This window comes from Rhagoletis zephyria, unplaced genomic scaffold, assembly GCF_001687245.7.
Source record: "Rhagoletis zephyria isolate East Lansing unplaced genomic scaffold, Rhagoletis_zephyria_1.1 Rzeph_scaffold_09932, whole genome shotgun sequence".
Taxonomy (NCBI): Eukaryota; Metazoa; Arthropoda; class Insecta; order Diptera; family Tephritidae; genus Rhagoletis; species Rhagoletis zephyria.
The window spans coordinates 2,082-11,236 of record NW_016167010.1 but is presented as its reverse complement, the minus strand read 5'-3'; the positions used below and the strand labels follow the sequence as shown (position 1 = coordinate 11,236).

Sequence of the window (9,155 nt, the reverse complement as noted above, 5' to 3'; positions counted from 1 at the left end):
TAATATGTACCTTTTGGAATCGCTTGCGGGTCAAGTTGTCCGGGGAGGAACCAGCCACATCAAACGGCGCACCAAGAACCTGCAAATATGCACAAAGTAAACTCCTCGCATAAAGTTAGATATTCCAAACTTCCCGTAGAATAATGGCAACCGGCAAAGGCATCAACACATACCCGACTTAGCTCTCGAGGCAGGAGACCGTGTCAGGGTATGGGCGTTCCGCACGTTGGGCGTTTGCCTAAATATCACAGTAGCTATCCCTGGACCACCTGAAAAGAGTTAATGCCGATAATAAATCATTAAAATTAAAATACCATGTTTTATTTACTTATCCAGCGCTATTTTATTTTTGTTCTCATGAAGAAACGTCAAACAAAGCAGAAGTGCCAAAAAGGGAAATTATGAAGCTTTTGATGGGCAGATGTTGCCAGACTAAAGTTGTAGTTTGGAGAGTTTGGGGAAAATCTCGAGGAGAGGGATAGCAATAGGGTGCGCGATACCACGATTGGCCGGATCGTGAACACTGAAAAAAGCGGAAAGAACGGTGTTTAGAAGACACGGGGGCCTGGCAAATAGCCTATAAAAGGGGGTCGGCTGAGTTCCGCAAGAAAAGAATCGCCGGTGTCATTNTGATTGGCCGGATCGTGAACACTGAAAAAAGCGGAAAGAACGGTGTTTAGAAGACATGGGGGCCTGGCAAATAGCCTTTAAAAGGGGGTCGGCTGAGTTCCGCAAGAAAAGAATCGCCGGTGTCATTGCAACGATCATACAGTGTGCGCAAGTTGAGCCTTTGTGTTTTTTTGGCAGCATTTTGTACAAGTTCAGTAACGTGCAAACATTTTTTTTATTTAAACAAAAAAAAAAGAATTGTGAGGAGTGTAGGCGAAGAGCCCACAATCATCTTTAAGCGCCCGGAAGAACGTGACGATCAGAAGCCGAGATTACCCTCACCAAGGCAAGAGGATTAGTCAGCACCGGTGACGACCAGATAAGGCCCAAATAATTAGACCCGTGGAAGAACCCCCCAGCGACACTGTGCCAGGAGATTAAGGTGAACCACCCCAGTGTGAAGGCAAAAAGGGTACGGCACAGTTCGCTGGTGAGTGCTAGGCTTAAGTATAGTAGAATTCCGTACAAAGCTTTTGCGTGAGGGATATTTTGCCAAAAGGAATTTTTTGAAAGCTCTGATCGAGGAGCAATAAGCAGCTTTCCGGTTTGTGTAAGAGTCAGTCAAGACCACCACCGCCATGTTATAACCCAATCATTGGGAATAAATGTTACACTGCGTGTCCCAAGTATAGTCCCAAAAATATTAATTTTTTTTAGAACATCGAATTATGTGTAATATATATGTTCATACATTTTCGTTACTTAGATAATTTGTTAAGAAGTTTGTACATACTTATACTTTCGTTTTTTTTTTTATTGTCTTTGTGCCCGCCAGGCAAGAAGAACCCAAACAAAAGGGTACATTTTAGTAGTTTCTGAGCGGGGAATATCCGGCTCCCGGAAACACTTCACACCATCCGAAAAGAGCTCTTGTAGGTAGGGTGGCAGGTTTTCTATATTGTTTGCTTGACATACGTATACAAACGGAAGCCGCCATCGATTCGCCACTTCTCGCTCGCTATGTTTGAGTTCCGGTCGCTTAAAGAAGAAATTTGCATGTGAAAGCAACAACAAAGTTACCTAGCACGGATAGACGATAGCGAGTTTGGTTGTACCTCATTGAGTTCGTTCGTTTCGCCACTCGCTAACTGTTGGCGAATCGATGACGGCTGGAGATTTATTTGATTGGTTCCTTTTTGTTGTGGTGGCCGGAAACCGATCTTAAATTTATTTCCTTTTTTTCGTGTTTTCAAATTCTTATAATGTTTATATAATGTTTGATAATAAATTTTAATGTATGTTTGTAAAAGAATTTAAAATGTGGACTTGATCCCTTAAGCAGGGGAGGCACAGACGACAAGGGGGTAAGTTGGGCATTGGATCATAGCAAAAGGGAGGCCGCAAGGAGACACATCAGGCGGTCCTTGAATGGGTGGGCTTCCTGTGGGTGAGATATGCCAGTGAACGAGTCGCCACGTCCGCCCGGCACCATTGTGGCAAGGGTTAAGGATCCCGACCACCTACTTACTGAGCTAGCCTGGGCAACCACAACGGTGGCCTGACAAGGGGCGACACGTGTACGCGACAAAATGTTCCTGGCTAAAATTGAATGTTCACTTTCCTTTTTCCTCCCATGGAGGCAACATGAATTTAAGTTTGTTTACAAATAAAACATAAACAAGCTCAGCTCGTGTGTGTCCACTTCTTCCGGGTTTTGCAAGTGATGGCTTATTTCCTGTTCGTTTACTTTTTGCTTTTTCTTCTCTTTGGGAAGGAAATTTCGCTAAAGCTCTTGATTTTTATTGTTGGCTAGTGTTGGCTAATTGTTATCGAACACAGCTTATGGCACCGCAATTACGTAGTTCGCTCTCTCATTCGTAATTCGCACTCCAATTACCCTTCGAATTCGAATTCGCCATACAAAATTTTGAGAGCGGATTACCTCATTTGTTGTTAATTCAGAACCAATTGCTATGCGAATTACGAACAAATCGGTGCCGTCTCTACTTTTTATCGGAAATTTATCGAAACTAGCCCACAAATGAAAAGTTGCATTTTTCTGAGTACGAAAAGTAAAATTTATAAGTGTGTATATCCCTAATTTAATACGGGAACTTATAAATCTTGATAAAAGTGCGCTTCAGCGGAACCAGGCCAAAATTTACCAAAAAATTCAGGAGGGGTATCAATCGACACGTTTTAACGCGAATAAAGACGATTCGGGACCGGATATAAACATCATTATTTAATTAAAAAGTTATTGGCAAAAAACACTTGCACTATTTGCACTATTACTACGTTTATGCGTAGGCTAATTCACGAATTCATTTCATGAATTTGGGCTAAAATTGGCTGCATAAACACCATTTAATGAATTCAATTATACACGAAAGTTAACCATTAATTCGGCATCATTTCATGAAATCGTCAAGTGCAAGTTCGGCAACGCCACGTTTCACAAACAGCTGTTTACTAGGGTTATGATGTTTTTAGATTAAATAGCATGAGTGGCATAAACAGACTTACAACACTGGAAAAGTTACGTGGAATTGTTCAAATATATAATAAATTCAACTAGATTAAAATGAAAATATATTAAAACCAATTTAAATATGATATGATTCATTTCCTGGTACCAACAGGTTTTTCAAATTCAAAAGGAGGCAAAAAAGCCTCAACCCTACTGTTTAGTTTCTCGCTGAAGAATTCATGAATTCTGTCGCATAAACGTAGTATATGTTTCCATGAATTTGACGCAAATAAATGGAGTAAATGAACTAAACTTAACACGTAATTTTTAGTTTTTATATATTTGTGATGTTTTAAGTGTACATTTTCCCGAAATTCTGTATTTAATTGCAATATTCCAATGTTGCAAACCGCACAACAATTTTCTGAAGTTAATATAAATAAGATGGAGGGAAATTGGTGTTGCCACTCTATTAAAAATAAAATGGATGCAAATTGCTGCTGCCACTGTATTAAAAAAGGTTTTGTTTGTGCGGATTTTCAACATTGGAATTTCGCAATTATATACAGAATTTCGTGAAAATTTACACTTAAAACATCACAAATGTATAACAACTTATAAATACCTGTTAAGGTGAGTTCATTTACTCCATTTATTTGCATGAAATTCATCAAAACATAGTGCGAAAAGTGCAAGTGTTTTTTGCAAATAACTCTTTAATGAATTAAAAATGTTAAGTTCCGGTCTCGGATTATTATTATTGGCGTCAAGACGCGTGGATTGATACAACTCTCAAAATTGTTCCCTCCATTTTGCTCTGGTTCCGCTAAAGGGCACTACAATTTGCATCAATTTTCCAGCGAGGAAAACAAAAACAAAACACAGATACAGAGAATTGTAAAATCGAATTAAGAATGTGGCCTTGTGAATGGGGTAATTCGCGATCGTAGTTGGAGGAGCGAACAAAGTAGTTCACGGTGCCGTGGGTAAATTGCATTATGGTTATTTCATTTCCTCCAAAAGATATTGCGCTTCCCCGGTGTGATGTTACACTCTACCCTGTAAAAAGGGCTTCTTGTCCTTCTCTAGCTCACACATTTCATAATATTGTCGTTTTAAACAACCATTTGATTTTCAAGGGAACCATCTCCCCTGACAAATCGTCGCCTGGGTAAAAGATTGTCGTATGTTACGCATGTACGTATGACGCTTACGACAATCTTTTACCCAGGCGACGAAATAGTGATTTCGTTTCTACCAAAAAATTTTGCCCTTGTACGGTGCAAAATGTGCTTGATGTTACACTCAACCCTCTGAAAAAGCAAGTTTTTGCCTTCTTGTCCTTGTCCAGCTCCCGCAGTTCATCAAACTAGTATTCAAGCGGTTTAAACTCAACCACTAAAATTAGGAATAGTTTATGTGAGTTGNAGCTCCCGCAGTTCATCAAACTAGTATTCGCCAAGCGGTTTAAACTCAACCACTAAAATTAGGAATAGTTTATGTGAGTTGAGTTGAAATAATATTAGTTGGAATGGGTTAGGTGGAGGGGAGTTTAACTTAGTACTTAGCATAACAGAATATTTCATAGCATAACATAACATACTGTTGAAATAGTTAATTAGATGCAGAGAGTAAAACGCGTGTGATTGGTGTAAGCTTAGGAAAAACACAAGAGAGAGATTTTATTGAACAGGAAGTTATAGACATGTCACTGGATCATTTGAAACATACTCGATTGCAGAGAAATTGTAGCCCGGTCTTTGCTTGTTTTGAACTCGTTCTGACCGCCGAATTTCGCCTTCCGCGACTGTGACATCTTGGTTGGGTGTGAATGTTTCATCATTTACATCATCGGGAACGTTCATGGCATCGGCAAATTCAACTGTATCGTCCAACTCGTCATCAAGGTTGTTTATTAATATACGCGGTCGCCGAAGTTCGCCCTCTATAACTGTGGCAATTCTAGCAGGTGTGAATGTGTCATCATGGATTTCGTCGGGAGGAGTGTTCATGGCATCAGCGGACTCATTTGCAATTGACGATTCTTCTTCAGCTTCCCCCTCAGAATTGTTAGTGCTGCTAATTTCGACGCCATCATCTTCAGAGACATCTGCGATAAATGATTGAAGATTTAATTTTGGTTCTATTATTTCATTTACCTTGTCTTCTGCTTCAAAGAATATTACGTTGCGACTAACTATTATTTTGTTAGTTTGAGAGTTTAGCAATCTGTAGCCTTTTGCCTGTCCACAGTACCCAACCAGTATGCATTCGATCGATTTCGGGGCAAATTTCGACCGTTTTTCTTTTGGCACATGACCCTTGCCTTACAGCCGAAGATACGAATGTGTTTCAGATTTGGCCTTTTGTTAGACCAAATTTCCTCAGGGCTGCGTACATCGTTTCTAGTTGGCATACGGTTTAACAAATACGCTACGGTCACAATTGCTTCTGCCCAGAATTTTTCACTCAGCCCCGAATCGATAAGCATACAGCGCACTCTGTCTGCTAAAGTACGGTTCATCCGCTCTGCAACACCGTTTTGTTGCGGTGTATATGGACACGTTTTTTGATGTAAGATGCCAATTTTATTTGTATATTGTTCGAATTCTTTATTTACGTATTCAGTTCCGTTATCGGTACGTAACACTTTAATTTTGCGACCACATTGCTTTTCAACAAGGGTTTTATGATTATTTGATGAATTTATGTAACACGTCTGATTTTTTCTCTATAGGCACAACAAATACCTTACGCGAACAATCGTCAACAAATGTTAANTATGTAACACGTCTGATTTTTTCTCTATAGGCACAACAAATACGTTACGCGAACAATCGTCAACAAATGTTAATATAAACCGCGCGCCCGAAAACGATTTAATATTAATTGGTCCAATGACATCTGAGTGAATTAAGTCGAGAACTGATTCCGCGCGTTTTCCAGCATCTTTAAATGATGATCTGGTTTGCTTGTCTTTTACACAGGTTACGCATTTAGTCTTGTTTGTTTCACAAAAGTCTATACCGTCGCAAGCATTTTTCACTGCACATAAATTTTCATGGCACATGTGGCCAAGTCTACGGTGCCAAAGTTCACTGTTCATGGCGGCCAATACACGTTCTTGGCTCTCAGGCATTTCAGTAGAATTACAATTTAAACGGTATAAATCATCAACTACACAGGCACTCGCTAATATCTCATTTTTGATTTAAGTTGAAACCACTAAGGCGCAGTATCCTCCTCACACATAGGCCAATAATAGTAACGCGGTGGTACCATATGGAATACCATTTCCCTTTTGGTGTCATGAGCTTTACTGATGGCCTTATTTCCACCTGTGAGATCTGTGCCAATCATGCGTAATCTTTTTGTATGATCTTGCAACTACAACATTGGTGCGATGCGTATGCCAATAAAAGTTCTTATAGGGAAACTCAAGAGTACAGAAGTGGGTTTTCTTTATAGGAGGGCCAAGAGTCCTCGCTGTCCCACAGGATGAAAAGTTTTCCGGGACATTGCTAAATGATCGCTTAAGTATCTTTCAAATGAAGCAATTGATATACCTAAATACGGTGATTTTTCCTTGTTAATTCACCACTTTTACAATTCGTGGTAAAATGTATTAACTGATTTCTGGGTAGATGCAAGACCGCATGATCGTGCATGAGGGCGTCAGAAAAACTTAACCCCATTCTTCATTTAGACATCTCAAAATTAAATTCGTATAACTTAAACATAGGTCCAAAGCAGGCCAACCACACGGGGTTTCTATACATTTCGGCTGCAGCGCCATCCATTGGGCTTATTTTCTGCAAAACCATTGCTTACCATAAAATGAATACGTGTTATGAATTTCTACCTTAACTCCAGCGGCACTAATCGGGTAAATTTTTATCAAAAGAATTTTCTATCATACAGGTACATAGCTCACATTTAAAATTTGAACGAAATCGGTTAATAAATACGATTTTTATAAATAACTCTACTCCAGCACCACCTAGCGAGTTTTATAGTAGCATGTAATTGGACCATATATGTATGTAAGATAACCTCCGACAATCTGACGGAACTCTATTCAGTGTTTTTTGAGTTTATTCCGAACAACGAAAACGGCTATCATTTTATGCAAATAGGTATGTAGATAGGACAGTTTATAGCGAAACTCGTAAAAGCAAAGCTCCATTCTTTGTGAAAAACTTAAAAAAATTCTTCAAAATTTTCACAAAAATTTTACCTTACTGAAAATTAAAGACAAAGTTAGAATAGTTCAATGGGATTTATAAATCTAGGAGAAAATGGTTCCCAATCGAGTGATACTTGCGCGTTTACGTAAATGTATATCGATCCAGCCTTTCCAATAATTATCACTTTTCGCCATAACTACGGTATTGATAACATATGTAGCTGTGTAGAATTTCAGGACGTTAGCGTAAGCAGTTCCAGAGATAAGCTATATGAGAAGTTCAGTTTGTATGGAAGGAAGGAGCCACGCCCCCTTTCCCAATGCATTTGCAATATATGCATCAGTGCTAAGTTTCAGTTCCCCAGCGTAATTGGTTTTAGTGATATATTGGTTTTTTACGTTTTAGTCTGTATAAGAATTTTAGGAATATCCCGAGCTAAATACCGAGTAAATTTTTGGTCAGAATATTTATTTTCAACGTGTTGCCAAATATGAACCAAGTCGATGCAGCCGTTTAGTAGTTTAGTGAAATGCATTGTAAAGAGAACTGTATGAAATTGTAAAACGTAACGTCTCAGATTTCTTAATTTTTTTGGCAGCAACAACGAAAAGTTTAAATTTTTTTTAGCGAAAACCCTTCCAAACAGAAATAAAAAAAAATTAAGTTTGTGGTTATATCAAGGCGAAATTTTGAGAACGGTGCGTTGCTAACTCTAAATATAAACAACGACGCACTGGAAAAAGTTAATACGTTCAAATACCTAGGAATAATGATCGACGATAAACAAAAAAAAAAAAAAAATGGATTCTATATTTTCAATTAGAGCTCTAGCAAAACTGCATTTAATTCCATACATTAGCTTTTGCGTGATGCGCTTGCGAACATACAAACAAACATACCGAAATTTTAGATTTGGCTTCTGTTGATCTAATAAACCCCCTATTAATTTTTCTTTATCATCTATTATGTACAGATATCGGCCTGTTGCAATTTTATTATTCTCAAATACTCTCGTTTGATACCCATATGGCAACACTTAGTTTATATAGTAAATTTAACTGAATTAAAGTTTTCAAATAAGTGGCAACCCGCTTCAAGAATATTTTCAAAAGTAAGCTTCCTAATCCTCTTTAGTTTAATATTCGTATTGCAATATTTCATTTATTTTACAAATTTTAATGAATACAATTTTTCAATCAGTTGGCAAATCCCCTAAAAATATTTTCAGCATTAAAATTTCCTAGCCTCTTTAGTTTGATGCCAATATTGCAATATTTAATTTATGCTATCAATTAAATTAAATTAAAGTTTTCAAATAGGTGGCAACCTTCCACAAAAATATTTTCAGCTGTAAGCCTTTGTAAATTTCTTTCTTTTGACAGCCATATTGCAGTATTCACTTTACCGTATCAATTAACCTAAACTGAAATTTTAAACACAGGTGGCAACTCTCAAATTTTTTCTTCTATATTGGAAGCTAGATCTCTAGCGATACATCGGTGAAAACTGCATTCAATTCCATGTTTTCGACTGATGTGCGTACAAATATACAGACAGACAGAGATTCAAAAATTCTAAAAATTGTTTATTTGGCTTCTGTAGCTTTAATAAAAACCCACCATATTAATTTTTCTTTAATATCTATAAGGTACAGACATCGACCTGTTACAATTTTATTATATGTATGTATAGATGTAGATATAGATTTCATTTATTTTATCAATTTAATACAATAAAAATTTTCAAACAGGTGGCAGCCCCCCTAAAAATATTTTCCGCAATAAAATTTCCTAAACCCCTTCAGTTTGATACCGATGTTGCAATATTCAATTTATCTTATAAATTAAATTAAGTGTAAATTTTAAGTGTAATTTGTGGCAACTCTAAAA

General features: G+C 37.7%; 1 long non-coding RNA gene across 1 annotated transcript; it reads right to left on the bottom strand.

The window, feature by feature from the left end:
* Positions 1-2,237: 2,237 nt before the first annotated feature.
* LOC108376131 (uncharacterized) lies at positions 2,238-5,740 on the bottom strand. The gene is made up of 3 exons (XR_001849237.1): positions 5,730-5,740; positions 5,274-5,276; positions 2,238-2,723 (listed from the first exon to the last, which is right to left on the bottom strand). It is a non-coding gene; the product is annotated as an uncharacterized LOC108376131 (long non-coding RNA).
* Between the last annotated feature and the right edge of the window lie 3,415 nt (positions 5,741-9,155).